The sequence below is a fragment of the Phyllostomus hastatus genome, unplaced genomic scaffold, assembly GCF_019186645.2.
Source record: "Phyllostomus hastatus isolate PE091 unplaced genomic scaffold, TTU_PhHast_1.1 phas_contig_198, whole genome shotgun sequence".
NCBI classification, from domain to species: domain Eukaryota; kingdom Metazoa; phylum Chordata; class Mammalia; order Chiroptera; family Phyllostomidae; genus Phyllostomus; species Phyllostomus hastatus.
This window is the reverse complement of record NW_025333715.1, coordinates 3710797-3725968: the sequence shown is the minus strand read 5'-3', so window position 1 is coordinate 3725968 and position 15172 is coordinate 3710797. Positions and strand designations below refer to the sequence as shown.

Genomic DNA, 15172 nt, shown 5'->3' with positions numbered 1-15172 from the left:
TTCCAGAAGGGGACTTCCAAGATCGGAAACAAGCACGCATGTAAGCCCCTTATTTACTGAAACCACACAACTTCCACATGCTGCTCCCTAGAGAAAGCAAGGGCAGTGTCCAGAGACAGCAGTCGGGGGTGGGGGCCGGGCACAGGGTCGCTCGGAGAAGAGAAAGCGCTGACAGAGGGACCGGTGGGGGGCCGACAGCGGCAAGAGCTGGCGCACCCGGCCGGGCCGTGGGGCAGACGGCCGTGGAGCAGCGAGGACAGAACACGGGGAGCTGGTCACCCCGCCCTCCCTCACCAGTCCCCCGCACGTCTGCAGGGCAGACCGGCTGTTAGGTAGGAGAGGACACGGCGGCAGCAGGGACCACGGCGCCTGAGAGCAGGGGTCGGAAGGACCCTCCGTTTCAGCCGCTTCAAGCAGCTCATGTGGAACCCAGCGAGAGAAAATGCAGCCGGAAGTGTGCGAGCCGGTGCAAGCCAGGCCGGGTCTCTAATGTATCCCATCTATTCCGACATGAAGCACGCACACACGCTCTGGAACCAGAGTGGACACTCAATAGCACAGCCCTTCATTTGTTTAGGCCAAATACACACCCCGAGGAGATCAAACACTGGGACATTTTCTCAAGGCCTTCTGGATAAACACTCCACCCTGCTCAGTTAACACTGAGCTGCCTAAACATTTCCTCAGAAGCTCTCAAACCAGGGGACTGAAAAGGTAAGGTTTCTGTTAAAGCACTAACCCGTGGAAAAACAGAATCAAAGAAAACTCTACTTTCAAAAGGGTCCACCTTAAAGGAGATGTCCACCTTAAACAGCACACTCACTTCTTCTGTCAAAGGCCGGCATCCACGGCCTGACCTCCCAGCTCAGCGCCCGCGCCTGGCTCCGCGCAGCCCTGCCGGAGCGCCTGACCTCCGCGACCGACCCCAGGACGTGTCACCATTTCCTGCCGGCCACCGGCTCCTCGGCCGAGACAGGGCCGAACCGCTGCACGCGTCTGTCCTGCAGCACCAGGTCCCCGGACCGCGGGCTCCGGGCCTTCTGGGGCCGTCACAGGAGAGCTTTCTTTTCAGAAAGTGGCCAGATAGGAACCCTGGTGTCCCGTGGACAAGCAGAGAGACGAGGTCTGAGAACAGAATTCATATTCTCCCCCAAACGCAATGTCAGTCGATACACTAACTAACACCACATGTGACCGTCTCAGAATCTCCTCTTTCTTGTATTCCGGATTCTTCTCCTTGGGAGAAAAAAGACAGGCTTTGTACCTAAGGAGCCGGGAGGCACAGGAGTTACCGTGACAGGGACTTACTTGTATGCGATAATCTTACAATGTCCCTACACGTAGAACTCAGCCGCTCTCGGACTCCGCACACCCCGGCGAAGCAGCTTGTTGGGGGGGTGCAGGCTCACTGCGGCAGGCGGGCGGGGACCCGCAAATCCGCAGGTGTGATCACCCCGGAGGAAAACCCAAACACAAAACACCTTACTTCCTAGAGTTTCACAAAGAACTGAAAGTGAAGAGAAAAAAAATAATATAATTTTAGGCAAGGAAAAACTGATCCTTGATCTCCTCATTTTAAACGTACGTGGCCACAGGAATACACACTGTATGCAATGCTTCCCCTCAGCGGAAGTAAGGGGGAGGCACAACCAGTCTAAGCTGCCTGAAGCCAGGGCAGGGCCGGCGCGCAGGGGCAGGGCCAGTGGGCAGGGGCACCTGTGAGCAGCGGCCTGTGGCCGGAGCCGTCCCGGTGTGCGGTCCGTGTCGGTCCTCAGTGCCCTCCTGCCTGCGCACACCGTGCAACAGCGTCCAAAAGTCTGAACACCGCATGAAAGAGCAGACATTGAAACTAACCTGCAGAAGCAGACGAGAAACAAAAATGTTCCGAGGGCTCAGTTTCCCCCAAAGCGCCCTCAGAAGATACATGTCCACCCTCCGACCCCATGGCAAGCTGGGACAGTGGTGGCCGAAACAGGGTCAGACTGTCCCCGCCTTGAGACACGGCCTGCAGGGAAGTCTGCGGCCAAGGGAAGACCGGTGACTGACAGAAGAACATGTTACAGGGGGAAAGATGCCGGGCGGGCACACATCGGCCCCCGGTGTTCTCGCTACCTACTCAAGAAACACTGGAGACCGCCATCCAGCCCCGACCGGGGGCTCTGTGGGCTGGGGCGCCGTTCCCCACACCGAGCGCTTGCAGGTCCGATTCCCAGCCAGCGGCACACACCCAGGCTGCGGTTCCGTCCCCGGCAGGGGCACGTGCAGGAGGCAACTGACTGGTGCTTTCCTCCCGCATCCATGTTTCTCTGTCCGTCTCTCTCTCTCTCTCTCCCTCCCTCTCTCTCTAAAATCAATAAACATATCCTCTGGTGAGGTTTTAAAATATATAAAAGCCATCTAGTCTGACCTTATTAACACACAACAGAATTATGTCCGAAATCTTTCTAAAATCTGTGTTTAGAAATTCCTTAATGGAAATACACCAATAAAGCAAAATATCAATACAAGGCGTGATTATCGGACATATGAGAATATAATGACAAGTCACCTTCCTCCCCCCAACCAACGAGGAAGTCCACCTCAGGCAGAGGTCACCGCATTCCGTGGCCAGCTTCGTGAAGTCGGTGACCCCCGCACGGAGGGGCGCACCGGGCGGCCAGACTCCCCCAGCAGCGCCCTCGGGTCTGCGGGGAGGCCAGCCACGCCATCCCAGGTCTGCGGTGGGACAGGCGGGATCAGGAGCCGAGGGCCAAACCGCCTGACGGTCGTTTTGTCCGGCGACGGACGTGAGGCTGGCAGAGACGGAGCGGCAGGCCAAGTGCTGTCTCCAGAGCCTGCTTCAGTGCCCCGGCCGCGGGGCACGGGCTGGCTTCTCGGGTCAGTGGGCTGGCGGTCGTCTCTCCAAGTACTTCAACTAGATGCAGGCGCTACAAAAAGAGGGGATCACAAAAGCCCTTTTCCGGGGTATTTTCTTCCACAAAGAGTCCCAGCAAAGCAAGCTGGCCGTCCACGGGACAGAAACCCCTTCTCTGACCCGAGGCTCACAGAGGGCGCTCGGTTCCGGGAGGGGACAGTCACAGCAGCCATGCAAGGGAGAGCGATTGATTTTGTTTTGTCTAACGCTCCCATTCTCCTTGTTTTTTGTTGTTGTTTTTTTTTAAACCCAACACAGGCTGCTCACTCAACATGAGTGCGGGTCCTGCTACCTCCTCCGTTTTCCAGGTGAGCTGACTGAGTACACAGGTGGTGCTTCCTGCCCAGCATCCCGGAGCTGACTTGCTGGGGGGCCGGGTTTTGAACCCAAGTGGTCAGCCTCCAGAGCCCAGCTGCTAACCGCTACACCACACCGCCTCTCCACCCCGGCTTCCCTGAAGGACTAGGTCTTAATGAATTTTTTATTTGAGCTAAATTAAGAATGCAGATAGCAGTGGGACGATGAAGCGAGGAGACCGGCGCTGCAGAGTGGCCGGCCCCCTCCCCCCCCAGAGGGCAGGGCTGGCTCAGGCAGCTCTCCCGTCCCCTCCCGGCAGTGCTGGGGCAGAAACACTGCTCCAGGGGCACCTGTCTGCTATCCTCTAGTGTTCAGCGCCTAAACTGGTATTTCCAGTTCCCATCTGGTTTCTGTCACCAGATTTGGAACCGCTGGGCATTCATTCAACCCACGTTAGAGCCAAACACAGGGCGCAGGGCCTCGGGCCGCTCCCCAGGCCGCTCGCAGGGCACGGCCAGCGGAGGCGGAGCTCCACAAGCACAGCACGAGCCGGCCAGTGCTGGGACCCAGTCTGCGGACTCCATGAAGGGGGCAATGACGCAGCGTGGGAAGGGGGTTAGGGAAGGCTTCACGGAGGAGGGGACGCAGCTGGGCCTGCAGAAGTGTGCCCCTGACCCACTCGAAGCGCGTGGACAGTCCCTAGCCACCCTGCTGTGCAGACGGCCGCGCCTGCTGGCACGTGTCTGTTTACGGGAAACCCTACAGCAGGCCAAACCCATCTCTAGCCCGACACGGCACGGGGGCACGGTGGGCTGCTCGGAGTGGGACGTGCTCTGTGTCGGGACCGGGACAGAGCCCACCCAGGCCTAGCATGCACTCAGGTGCGTGCAAATAAATCCTGACTCGCTAAAGAGGAAAGGGAGAGTGAGGGGAGGGGGGGACGGGGCGAGCAGGGGAGGGAGGAGACGAGGAGGACGAGCCCCCGCGGGTCCTGAACAGCAGGCCCTGCCCTCCGGCCCCCACACCCACGCCAGCAGAGGACTGCCGCTCACCACGCACGCACGCACATGCCCACACACGCCCGCACACGCCCTTACGCCCGCCGCGCACGGGGCCTCGACTCGAAGACCAACACAAGGCCTGCGTGGCGTTAGCGCGAAGGCCTTGCACTGGGTCTCGGTTCTTGGAAAAATCGAACCTCTAACACACGCAGATGATTGTGAGGAGCCAGAACCGTCCACTCCTCACCAGGTTAACCCAGCTCTCCCCACCATCAGGTACAACAGAGTGACGAGGCCAGCAGGCAGGCGGCTCACACAGAAACGGCAGCTTTCAGGGACCGGTCTCAACGGCTGCTCAGTGAGTAAACGCGAAATCTAGTGGGACAGTCACAGGTACTGGCTTTCCTTTGCCTTAAGTGAGTCTTAACCTCTAGAAACCTGCCACATTCACAAACAGGCCACGCAAACATTCTGCCGCGATGGGTCACCCTTCGCACCGGCGTCGGCGGAGAGGGCAAGGCCATGCGCAAACCCCACTTGTTATTAACCTTCCGTGTTCTTCATGGACCGAGACGAAAACAGAGTCGCCCTGCTTTTGCTCTCCCCACACACGTACAGAAAAAGGGACCAACCACGCCCACGTTCTAACATTCTCTGTCGAAGAAGGTGCCAGGACGAGCTGAGCTAAGCACCAATTCTATCTTTGGCAAAGTAAAAAAAAAAAACAAAAAACACACGTTAAAACCCTCTGTATAAGCCTCTTTGCCCCCTGGCGCCTGCCCAAAGCGGGGGAGGAAAACGAAGCCAGACTAATTAAAGCAGAAAGCGCGACTGAAAAAAACTTGAAAGCACCAAAGTGACAGAAAAACGCATTCATTTCCGTCTTACACAAGGTATAAAAAGGCCACCGTGAGAACTAACACCTGACCTTCTGGCGTGGCACCTGCGGGGGCGGGGGGGATTTCACACAGCCCCGCCCCCGCCCCTGGCCCCGGCCCCGCCTGCGCCTTCTTCGGGCGGCACGCGGACCAGGGAAAGGGTCTGGGAGGAAGGTCTGAACCCAGAAAGGAGGGCTGGACGAGGTTTGTGGGGAGGTTAGGGACACGCCACGTTAATGATTTATCGGCGGTTTGTCGGTGTGAGCTGTCCCTCATGGACTCACACGCACCTCCTCCATGCTGGGCTCCGTGGGTTACGAAGTTAATAATCCACCACACTTGTCCTTCACTAGCTCCGAGTCTGGGAGGGAGACTGCCGGAGGACCACCCAGCGCGACAGGACAGACCTAAGCAGGGAGCGCCGCAGGGAGGGGGAGCTGGAAAGAGTTGGGGGAAAACTCCCCAGGCAAGCCGGGCTCTCAGGGGGCCAGGTGAAGATGGGGGGGGGAGGGGGAGAGTAGGCGGGGGTGGGTGGGCAGGGAATGCAGACAGCTGTAATTGAACAATAAATTTTTTTTTAAAGAAGGCGGCGTTGGGTCACTCTGTCCCACTGGCTGTCGCCTCCCCTCTGTGGCTGTGGCTTCCTCCTTCTGCAAGGGCAAGGGCAAGGGCAAGGGCAAGGGCAGCACCTGGCACCAGCTCCCAATGTTACTGACCTGGGTCTTCTGTTGGGGGCAGGAGAGGCGCCCGACACCAGGCCCCCGACTTAACTTTTGCTCACTAAGGACATCAAAAGAAAAAAAAAACCTACCACCTCCCATTATTTCATTCAAAGGCATTTTAATAATGTAAAAGACACTTTCACACTAACAAACAAGTCAGGATGAGCAAAAAGCCTCCAACCGAACCTCGTCAGCTTTGTCAAAGAGAAGCGACTGCCGGTGTTCCGGCCGCGTGACGGTCAAGGCGTCACCGCGCACTGGCGCCCAGAAACCCCGCAGACAGGCAGTAAAATGAGATCCTACTCCACACCCCATGTGCCAGGGCCCTCACATATCCTGATAACGCCGCAAGGTGGGAGGACGCCCACCTTGGTCAGATGAAGAACTTCAGCTCTGGGGGGAGCGGCCTGCCCAGCCCCCGCTCCCTCCACACACCCCGATGCCGTGGGAGGCGCTCGGTGGCCTCCGCGGTCCTCGTCAGAACTAACCCTCCACTTGGCCACTGCGGCTCTGGGGCAGTGGAGGGCAAGCGCCGTCCTGCCCTCTCTGCTTTTGTTCGTGGGTCCGAACAGCTGACTCCGACCCTCCTCTGGGGCAGGAGAGGCACAGACGGGGCACTGTGTGAAGGGCGGTCCCAGGCACCCCAGAAGGCCGCCGGTGTCCTCCCCTGTCTCTGCTGATCGGGCCCGCGCCAGGGAACAACCGGCTAGGGAGGGTGAGCGAGAAGAAAGAGCCCCATGTGCCAAGAAACGAGAAGCAACGGAACCCTTTTCAGGGCTTTTAATACCACGCTTCTACGTGGCCTGTAATGAGCACACACTAGGTGTTTAATAAATGAGTGACTCTAACTTCTGCAACACTGTTGGGTGTTACATAAGTTCAGTTTAGAAAACCTGGTCTCTAACCTCTAAAGGCTGCCATCCTGAGCCTGAAATACGGAGTTGACTGAAAATGGGACACCAACTCCAAACTTAAACGTGCATCTCATTTCGCCAATGTTTTGTTTTTCTCCCACCTTTACCATTTAATTAAAGTCTACTGCACTTAAACAGTCTTTCACTACCGTGTCCCCGCCGTACTTCAGCTCGGGGCGAGACCCTTCCCCGTGAGGACATGCGCCAGGCACCGGTGCGGGCCGGTCCCCTGCAGGACCCCCTCGAGTCCTGGGATGGGAGAAGAGCTGTGTGGGCCGAGCACAGGAGGGACAGCGGGGAGCAGAGGCCGGACCCTGGCACACTTCTAAGCAGCCATTCCTCTGCCTGTAGCATGAGGACACCTCAGGCGCCACCTCAGGCCCCGTGAAGATCGCGGGAGGTGACCCACATGCAGTGCGCTTTACATGGTTGCCACGGTGATCCTCTGATGACAGGACCGGAAGTGCCCAGTGCCCAGCGGCACTGATCACAGCTCAGGCCCCAGAGGAGCCCGAGGGGGCGGAACACAGGGGGACGCATCCTTAGGTGGCAGCACACAAGGTTAACCCCAGGAAACCCAGAGAGCAGGCAATCGATAAACGTTGGGAAAATCCGGGCATTGAGGCCCCAGCAATCCAAACGGAGCCGCCTGTCAGAACTCACCACGCTCGCGGCAGAGAAGTACAGGTGAGGGCGGGCTGAGGGGTTGCCGTGCACGTGCTGTGAGCAACCTGGCGGGAGTCGCAGGAAGAAAATCGGCCGCTCGGCCAGGCAGTGGTCACCGTGCGTTTGTGATGGAACAGGTGGCCCAGCCTAGGACATGGTGTGGACAAGGAGCAGGCGACCCCCGTGCGGGAAACAGCTGAAGACGGACAGGCTGGGACACGGCTTGAATGGTGCGGCCCCGCCTGTCTTTACAGACCCGCTGGCGCGCGGGTCAGCGCGCCCGTCTGGGACACCACACGTCGGGGTGTCGGGGCAACTCTCCTTTTTAGAGCGTTTGCGTCCATGTTCTGTGGAGTGCGTGAGTCAACTTTGTGACGAAGGAGCCCACTCAGCTCCTCTCTGAGCTTTGAAGCCTGGGCGGACGGCGCGGAGGGGGTGTGGGGGGCTGCCCAGGGGGGTCCGGACCACAGCACGGGCGCGCCCTCTGCAAACCGGCAGGCCCAGGGGGTCACGGGCACAGCCCCGCCGGCAAGGCTCCTGCCGAGTCCCGGTCCGGACAGACCTAGAAGGAGTCTCAGCCGAGGTCTGTCTCTCCAGCACCCCAGCCCCCGGAGGGAGACATCGCCCCTGCAGCTGGCTTTCCCACGGGGCAGTATTTCGCGTGGGAAAGAGACCATGATTCCAGGGTGCTTCACACAATTTGCTCCCTAAAGCCTGAGTTTTACGAGCCATTTCTGCAAAGGAACATAAATCCCAGGAAGAGCCGAGGCCTCCCGCCACACCCCAAAGCAGCAGGTGCGGGCCCAGCCTCAGAGCAGCCATCTCTCCACAGCCAGCAGGGTCCTTCCAACCGCGACATCGCGTGAGCTCATTTCGAGCAGAGGCAGGTCTGGGGAAGACGTTTCGGTGAGCCAACAGGTCTTAGCCCTCCAGCCCTGGGTGGGCCGAGCGCCAGCCTGCCAGCCAAAAGGTCAGCAGTTCAATGTGCAGTCAGGGCACACGCCTGGGTTGCGGGCCAGGTCCCCGGGACGAGAGGTGACCACACATTAACGTGTCTCTCCCTCTTTTGTCTCCCCCTTCCCCTCTCTCTAAAAATAAACAAACAAAACGTTAAAAAAAAAAGAAACCCTCTTACTTCTCTGGATGAGCAGAAGTAAACGAAGGCCCCGGCCCCAGCGCCAGCCTCACACCGGCAGGGAGAGACCGACCCCTCGGGCTCCGACAACAGGCCCCTCCGGGCGCCCACCCCGAGCGGCGGGGTCAGCGGCCAGACGCACCGTCCCGAAGAGGAGACGGAGGCCCCAGTGCCCCCGACAGCGCACAGGACCCACAGCGCTCGGTGACCACCAAACCCATACATGAACGGGCACGCAGGCAGAAGCTGTGACGAAGGCCGGAGACAGGCGAGAAGGGCCAGGCCGGCGCCCCCGGAGCAGGCGGGGGCATCTGCGGCCCCGGGAGTCACTGCTGTGACACCACCTCACGTGTCACGGCCGTGTGCACCTTTACAGCTCGCGACGCTGTGACGGTGCGCCTGCGGGCTAAGGGGGGGCCACGGAGACAGAGGGTCTCCCCAGCCCCGTGGTGCCTCCGTGCCTGTCCCCCCAGCACACTCGGTCACAGTGCATGCACACTCCCCGCCCACGGGGGAAAGCGTCTCGGGTTCAAAAGGGTGGACTAGGATCTTTACACGAAATCAGCATTTCTCTGCCACATTTGTGCAGAGACCAGACCTAGAGTTTGTAACGTCCGAACACAGAGAAGAAACAGGCCACGCCACATCCAGGAGACCAGGGTGCTCCTTCCAACAAATCAGTGTGACAGTGAGTGGTGAAGGTCTCCTTCCTGTTCCATACACGCATCCCAACTAACCTGTAACCTTTCTTAAAAGAGTTCATTTATTTATTTTTAGAGAGAGGGGAAGGGAGGGAGGGAGAGCGGGAGAGAAACATCAATGTGTGGTCGCCTCTCTGTGCCCCCTGCTGGGGGCCTGATGTGGCCTGAAACCCAGGCATGTGCTCTGACTGGGAATCGAACCGGTGACCCTTTGGGTCACAGTTCAGTGCTCAGTCCACTGAGCCACACCAGCCAGGACTGTAACCTCATCTTAATTAAAATTCTTTTCTGATGGCACAATTTGTCTTCCTCAAAGGTGTTAAGGAATGCTATTGTTACATAGTTACTAGCAATGCCACGTAACGCTGGTTTAGACACAGGCTCTTCTCCCTAAGGAGGCCTTGGGGAAAGAGCCAAATGCAGCCTGAACGACCCTGGGAACACCCAACACCCTAACACCTTCACGGGCAAGACCATCTGGGGTACACTATGCAGACTGGAAGTCTTTTTTATTTTTTATGGAAAATGACAAACATAAAAAGTAGAGAGACTAGAAAATAACCTCTCGTCTCAACAGACACCAGCAATGGCCAGCCTTGTTTCACTGGTGCTTGTGAAAACCGTTAATGCCCCCAGGATCACGCCACCAGACGTGTCTCCGCACGACCAGGGGGCCCACGCGCCCCTGCCGCCCACAGCACACGCCCTCACAGCGGGGAGGCGCGGAGCAGGCAGAGCAGGGCCGTCCCTAAGGCACTGGCAAACTCATGGAGAGCCGGTGACTCGGCGGGCGGGGGGTCCCGCGGACGTCGCTGTGCCCCGGGCAGTGATGTGACGAGGAGGGCACTTCGGCCCCGCCAGGCGCTTCCCCGAATCCCGCCAGCGCGGTGTGACAGCATGGAAAACCCGCAGGCACGCCCAAACCAAGGGCCGCCCCACAAATGATCCAGCAGTAAGCACTGTTCCACACTGTCAGGGCCGTGAAAGAGAGGGAGAGGCAAACCCCACAGACCCGGGGGGCCGAGGGGACCTGCTGGCTAGACGCAGTGCGGCGCCCTGGACCGGGCCCCGGGACAGCGGGACCGCTGGCGAGGTCTGCGCGGGACCTGCAGGCCAGGCGGGAAGGATGTGCGTGTTCACCCCTGACTCTGACCACGGTGCCGTCGTCCTGCGGGGCGGTAACACCGGGCGTCTGGGGGACCGGAGTCCGGGAACTCCACCACCTTTGCGGCTGTTCTGTATCTGTCCACGTCTAAGGCTTTTCCAAAATGAAACTTTACTACAGAAATGGTAATACAAACATTTTAACTGGCTAACGAATACTCATTATATCCTTCACCAGAAGGTGTCCCTGACAATGTGGTCTTCGTTTTAAAACTGAGGCAGGAACGATGAAGCCTAAAGAAATGGCCTTTTGTTTTTAAATACCTCAGAGAAAATAAGCGCCCAGAAATGCAGGCAGGGCCCGCTATGCGGGCAAGGCTGCCCCACACGAGGGGATGGGCGGCAGGACGCCCCTGGATGCAGGGCGGGCCAGGTCCCCAGTTGGGGGCGTGCAAGGGGCAACTACACACGGGTATTTCTGTCCCTCTCTTTCTCCCTCCCTTTCTCTAAAAGTAAATAAATAAAATCTATTTAAAAGAAGAAGTGTGCCGAGGAAGCCCAGCCGCGTGCAGCAGCGTGCGGGGCGGGTGGGAGGGGCCGGAGCAGCGGCAGCAGAGACAGCCCTGCCTCCTCCGGGCTCTCCGGCCAGACACCTCGCTCCGCTCCACTGTGTCACCCAGCCTTCCCGGAGGCCGCAGGCCCTTCCCCACAACGGCGCCCTCCCACGCTTCCACGGGACACGGTCCTGGAGGGAAAAGCACAGGCCGGATTTTCAAAGTATGACCGGCATGTGGGGTTTAGTGCACCCCGAGGTTCAGGTGAGAGGGAGCAGCTCCCCGGAGCAGACCGACACCCGCCCCCTCGCTGCAGCAGTCACGCCCCACACTTACTTGAGCGTCAGCCACGGGGGCTCCATGCGAAACATTCCCGCCCAAAGTGCCCTGCCGCACTTTACTGAAACACGGAGAAAACCAGCAGTGGTGTTTTTAAAGAATAACTTCTTTCAGAAAAGACAGAAGACACTCTAGAAAAGGTGCACCTGTCCGCCGGAACAGCTTGGATGGGACGGAGGCGGCCGTGCCCGAGGCGGCCCTGCCCGTGGTGGCTGAGGCGGCCCCTCCCCAGCCGCGTCCTCACTTCTCCGCGGCCAGGAGCTGAGCGGCGCCTTGCGAAACGCAGGTCCAAGCTCCCCCGCACCCTGAACGCACCCCCAAGGGCTCAGCTGGGAACCTGGGAATCTGCAGGGTGGTGCCGAGGCCCCACAGCCCTCCACTGGGGCTTTGTCCTTTTAACTTCACGTTGAGAAAAAGGCTACATGTGCTTTTTCCATTCATTGTTTAAGTGTTTTATTAAACTAGAAACTCTCCAAACACACCTTGGACTTTAGACGTCTGACAGTTTCGAAATTCAAGGGCAGGCTCCTGGCCCACGCGCCTGTGCTCCCCCAAGTCCGGCGAGCCCCACAGCGGTGCCAGGCTGGGCCCTCTGCCCCAGACACCCAGGGGACCCGGCTGCTCCCCTCTCTGAGCTGCCAAGGAGGCAGGCAGGCCCGTGCCTGTCCCCCGGGCCCTTCCCCTTCACACCCACTGCACCTGTGTCCTTGGAAAGCACCAGGACAGGGCTCGGCACCTAGGGGCACGGCGCATCCTGAAAGAGGAAAGGAAAACACCCGTGAGAGAAACGGCAATCTCACCCCCGGGCAGCGCGGCTCGGGTGGGATGCCAGGTAGCGGGGACAGAAGTGCGGCCTCGGCTGGCAGCCCGCCTGCTGCGGAGCCACGAGCCGACTCCCCTCTGGGCCTCAGTGTCCTCGACCGTAAAAAGACCAGCACCTCCCACCTCTTTCCCTTCTGTCTCCACCCCAGACCCGTGCAAGACAGCCGTCTGGAGCAGGTATGCATGCTCTGCAGGCCTGGCCCACCTTCGAAGAGGCTGTGCCAAGGCTTAGAAGGTCCAAGTCCACTTGGCTAGTGCCCCGTATGAGCCATACCGCACTGTACCCACCACGCCTGTCATTGAGGGGGTGTTCCGGTCCCGCACCACTCTCTGACAGGTCCGAACCTGAGTCTAGCTCGTTATCTCTCTCAAACCCAATGTCCATGCTCGGTTACTAGCACTTATGAAGCTCCCACCATATGCTCACTACAAAGCCAAGTGCTTTTAAGAGACAGAGAGATCCATTAAGACAAAGTCCCTGTTCTTGTGATTTATTCATAAGGAAGGTAAGACTAAAATACTCCTTTTAAAAAATATATTATATTGATTATGCTATTACAGTTGTCCCATTTTTTCTCCCCTTTATTCCCCTCCACCCTGCACCCCTCTCCCTCCAGCATTTCCGCCCCTTAGTTCACGTCCGTGGGTCGTACATATAAGTTCTTTGGCTTCTCCATTTCCCATACTATTCTTACCCTCCCCCTGTCTACATTGTACCTACCATTTATGCTTCTTATTCTCTGTACCTTTCCCCCATTCTCCCCCTCCCTGCTGATAACCCTCCATATCACCTCCATTCCTGTGATTCTGTTCCTGTTCTAGTTGTTTGCTTAGTTTGCTTTTGATTTTGTTTTAGGTTCAATTGTTGATAATTGTGAGTTTGTTGTTATTTTGCTGTTCATAGTTTTGATCTTATTTTTCTTAGATAAATCCCTTTAACATTTCATATAATAAGGGCTTGCTGATGACGAACTCCTTTAACTTGACCTTATCTGGGAAGCACTTTATCTGCCCTTCCATTCTAAATGATAGCTTTGCTGGATAGAGTCATCTTGGATGTAGGTCCTTGCCTTTCATGACTTGGAATACTTCTTGCCAGCCCCTTCTTGCCTGTAAAGTTTCTTTTGAGAAATCAGCTGATAGTCTTATGGGAACTCCTTTGTCAGTAACTGCCTTCTTTTCTCTTGCTGCCTTTAGGATTTTCTCCCTATCTTTAATCTCAGGTAATGTAATTACGATGTGCCTTGGTGTGTTCCTCCTTGGGTCCAACTTCTCTGGGACTCTCCAGGCTTCCTGGACCTCCTGGAAGTCTACTTCCTTTGCCAGATTGGGGAAGTTCTCCTTCATTGTTTTCAAATAAGTTTTCAATTTCTTGCTCTTCTTCTTCTCCTTCTGGCACCGCTATGATTCGGATGTTGGAACATTTAAAGTTGCCCCAACAGAGGTCCCTAAGCCTCTCCTCACGTTTTTGAATTCTTGTTTCTTCATTCTGTTCTGGCGGAGTGTTTATTTCTTCCTTCTGCTCCAAATCATTGATTTCAGGCCCAGCTTCTTTCCCTTCACTGTTGGCTGGTTCCCTGCGTATTTTCCTTTATTTCACTTTGTAGCCTTCACTTCTTCCTCTATTTTGCGACCATACTCAGCCATTTCTGTGAACACCCTGACTATCAGTATTTTGAACTCTCCATCTGATGGGTTGGCTATCTCTTCGTCACTTAGTGGTTTTCCTGGCGTTTTGATCTGTTCTCTCATTTGGGCCATGTTTCTTCGCCTTGGCACACCAGTCTGGATGAACGTTTCTTCATTAAGCCCTTGGTTGTCAGACCTCCATACAGTTAAGATTTTCTGGCAGTTCTAGTTGTTTTTTGTTTTTGAATTTGTTTTGTCCTTTTTTGGTTGTGTGAGGAGGCAAAGTGTATCTATTTACGCCTCCATCTTGGCCGGATGTAAAATACTTCTATTCAAGGGTAGAATTGCCCTGGCTTGTGTGGCTCAGTGGATTGAGCACCAGCTGGCAAACCAAAGGGTCAATTCCCAGTCAGGGCACATGCTTGGGTTGCAGTCCAGGTCCCCAGTAGGGGGCGCACAAGAGGCAACCACACATTGATGTTTTTCTCCCTCTCTTTCTCCCTCCTTTTCCCTCTCTCTAAATGTAAGTAAATAAATCTTTATTTAAAAAAAAAAAAAGAAACGTACGGACAGCCAGAGTGGGAGAGGACGTGGGAACCTGCACACACGGCAGATGGAGAGCCACCGGCACAGCCACCTGGGAGCGGCACCTGTGTCTGTGGCCCACGCCCGGCCCCGGGAGCCAGCGAGTCTGTTCCTGTGTGTGAACCCCGGAGGAGGGAGTGCAGCTGGAGACCCGTACAAAGAAAAGCTCAGAGCCCTCTTTATTTTCAGTGCTCCCAACAGTCAACAAACAGAAGGCGGCACCTGCCCACGGGAGAGCGGCAAATTGCAGCCCAGGCACGTGGCGGTTAATGTCATGTGTCAACTCGACTGAGCCCCAAATGACCCAGGTATCAGGTCAAACATAGCTCTGGGTGTTTCTGTGGGAGCGCTTTCAGGTAAGATTAGCATGTTAATTGGTTAAGTAGATCACCCGCCCTGGACAGGACAATGAAGAAAACCCCAACCCTCCGCCACGTAGGAGGAAGTCCTCTGCCGCCAGCCTTCGGGCTTGGCCGACCCGTGGGCTCTCCTGGGCCTCCCAGCCGCCAGCCCCGGGTCTGGCCTGGGCTGGACTGGGCTGGGCGAGCGGCTCCCTGGAGTCGCAGAGCTGGGTGTGCTGCTCTCCGTGATCACGCGAGCCACGCCCATAAGGCAAATCGCTCTCCATATACGCACACACATCCTAGTGGGAGCCCTGACTAATGTAACACGTACAGTGGAATATTATTCGGCAATAAAAATGAAGGAAAACCCCAATTTGCAGATTACCTGATTCCTTCTTTATAAAGCTCACAAACAGAAGCTGAATGTATTATGCACACACAGATGTGCAAGTATTCTGAGAGAGAGAGACAGAGAGAGAGAGAGGGAGGAGGGAAGAAAAGCAGGGGGTCGGGAACAAGGACAGTCACTGGAACACATTCCCCGGGACAGGAAGGGCCCGTGAGGGC

The 15172-nt window shown here is 57.0% G+C and overlaps 1 protein-coding gene across 2 annotated transcripts in view; it reads right to left on the bottom strand.

The window, feature by feature from the left end:
* The window catches only part of PACSIN2 (protein kinase C and casein kinase substrate in neurons 2), a 92191-nt gene that overhangs the window by 51852 nt on the left and 25167 nt on the right, over window positions 1–15172 (bottom strand). The gene's annotated exons all lie outside the window — the stretch shown is intronic.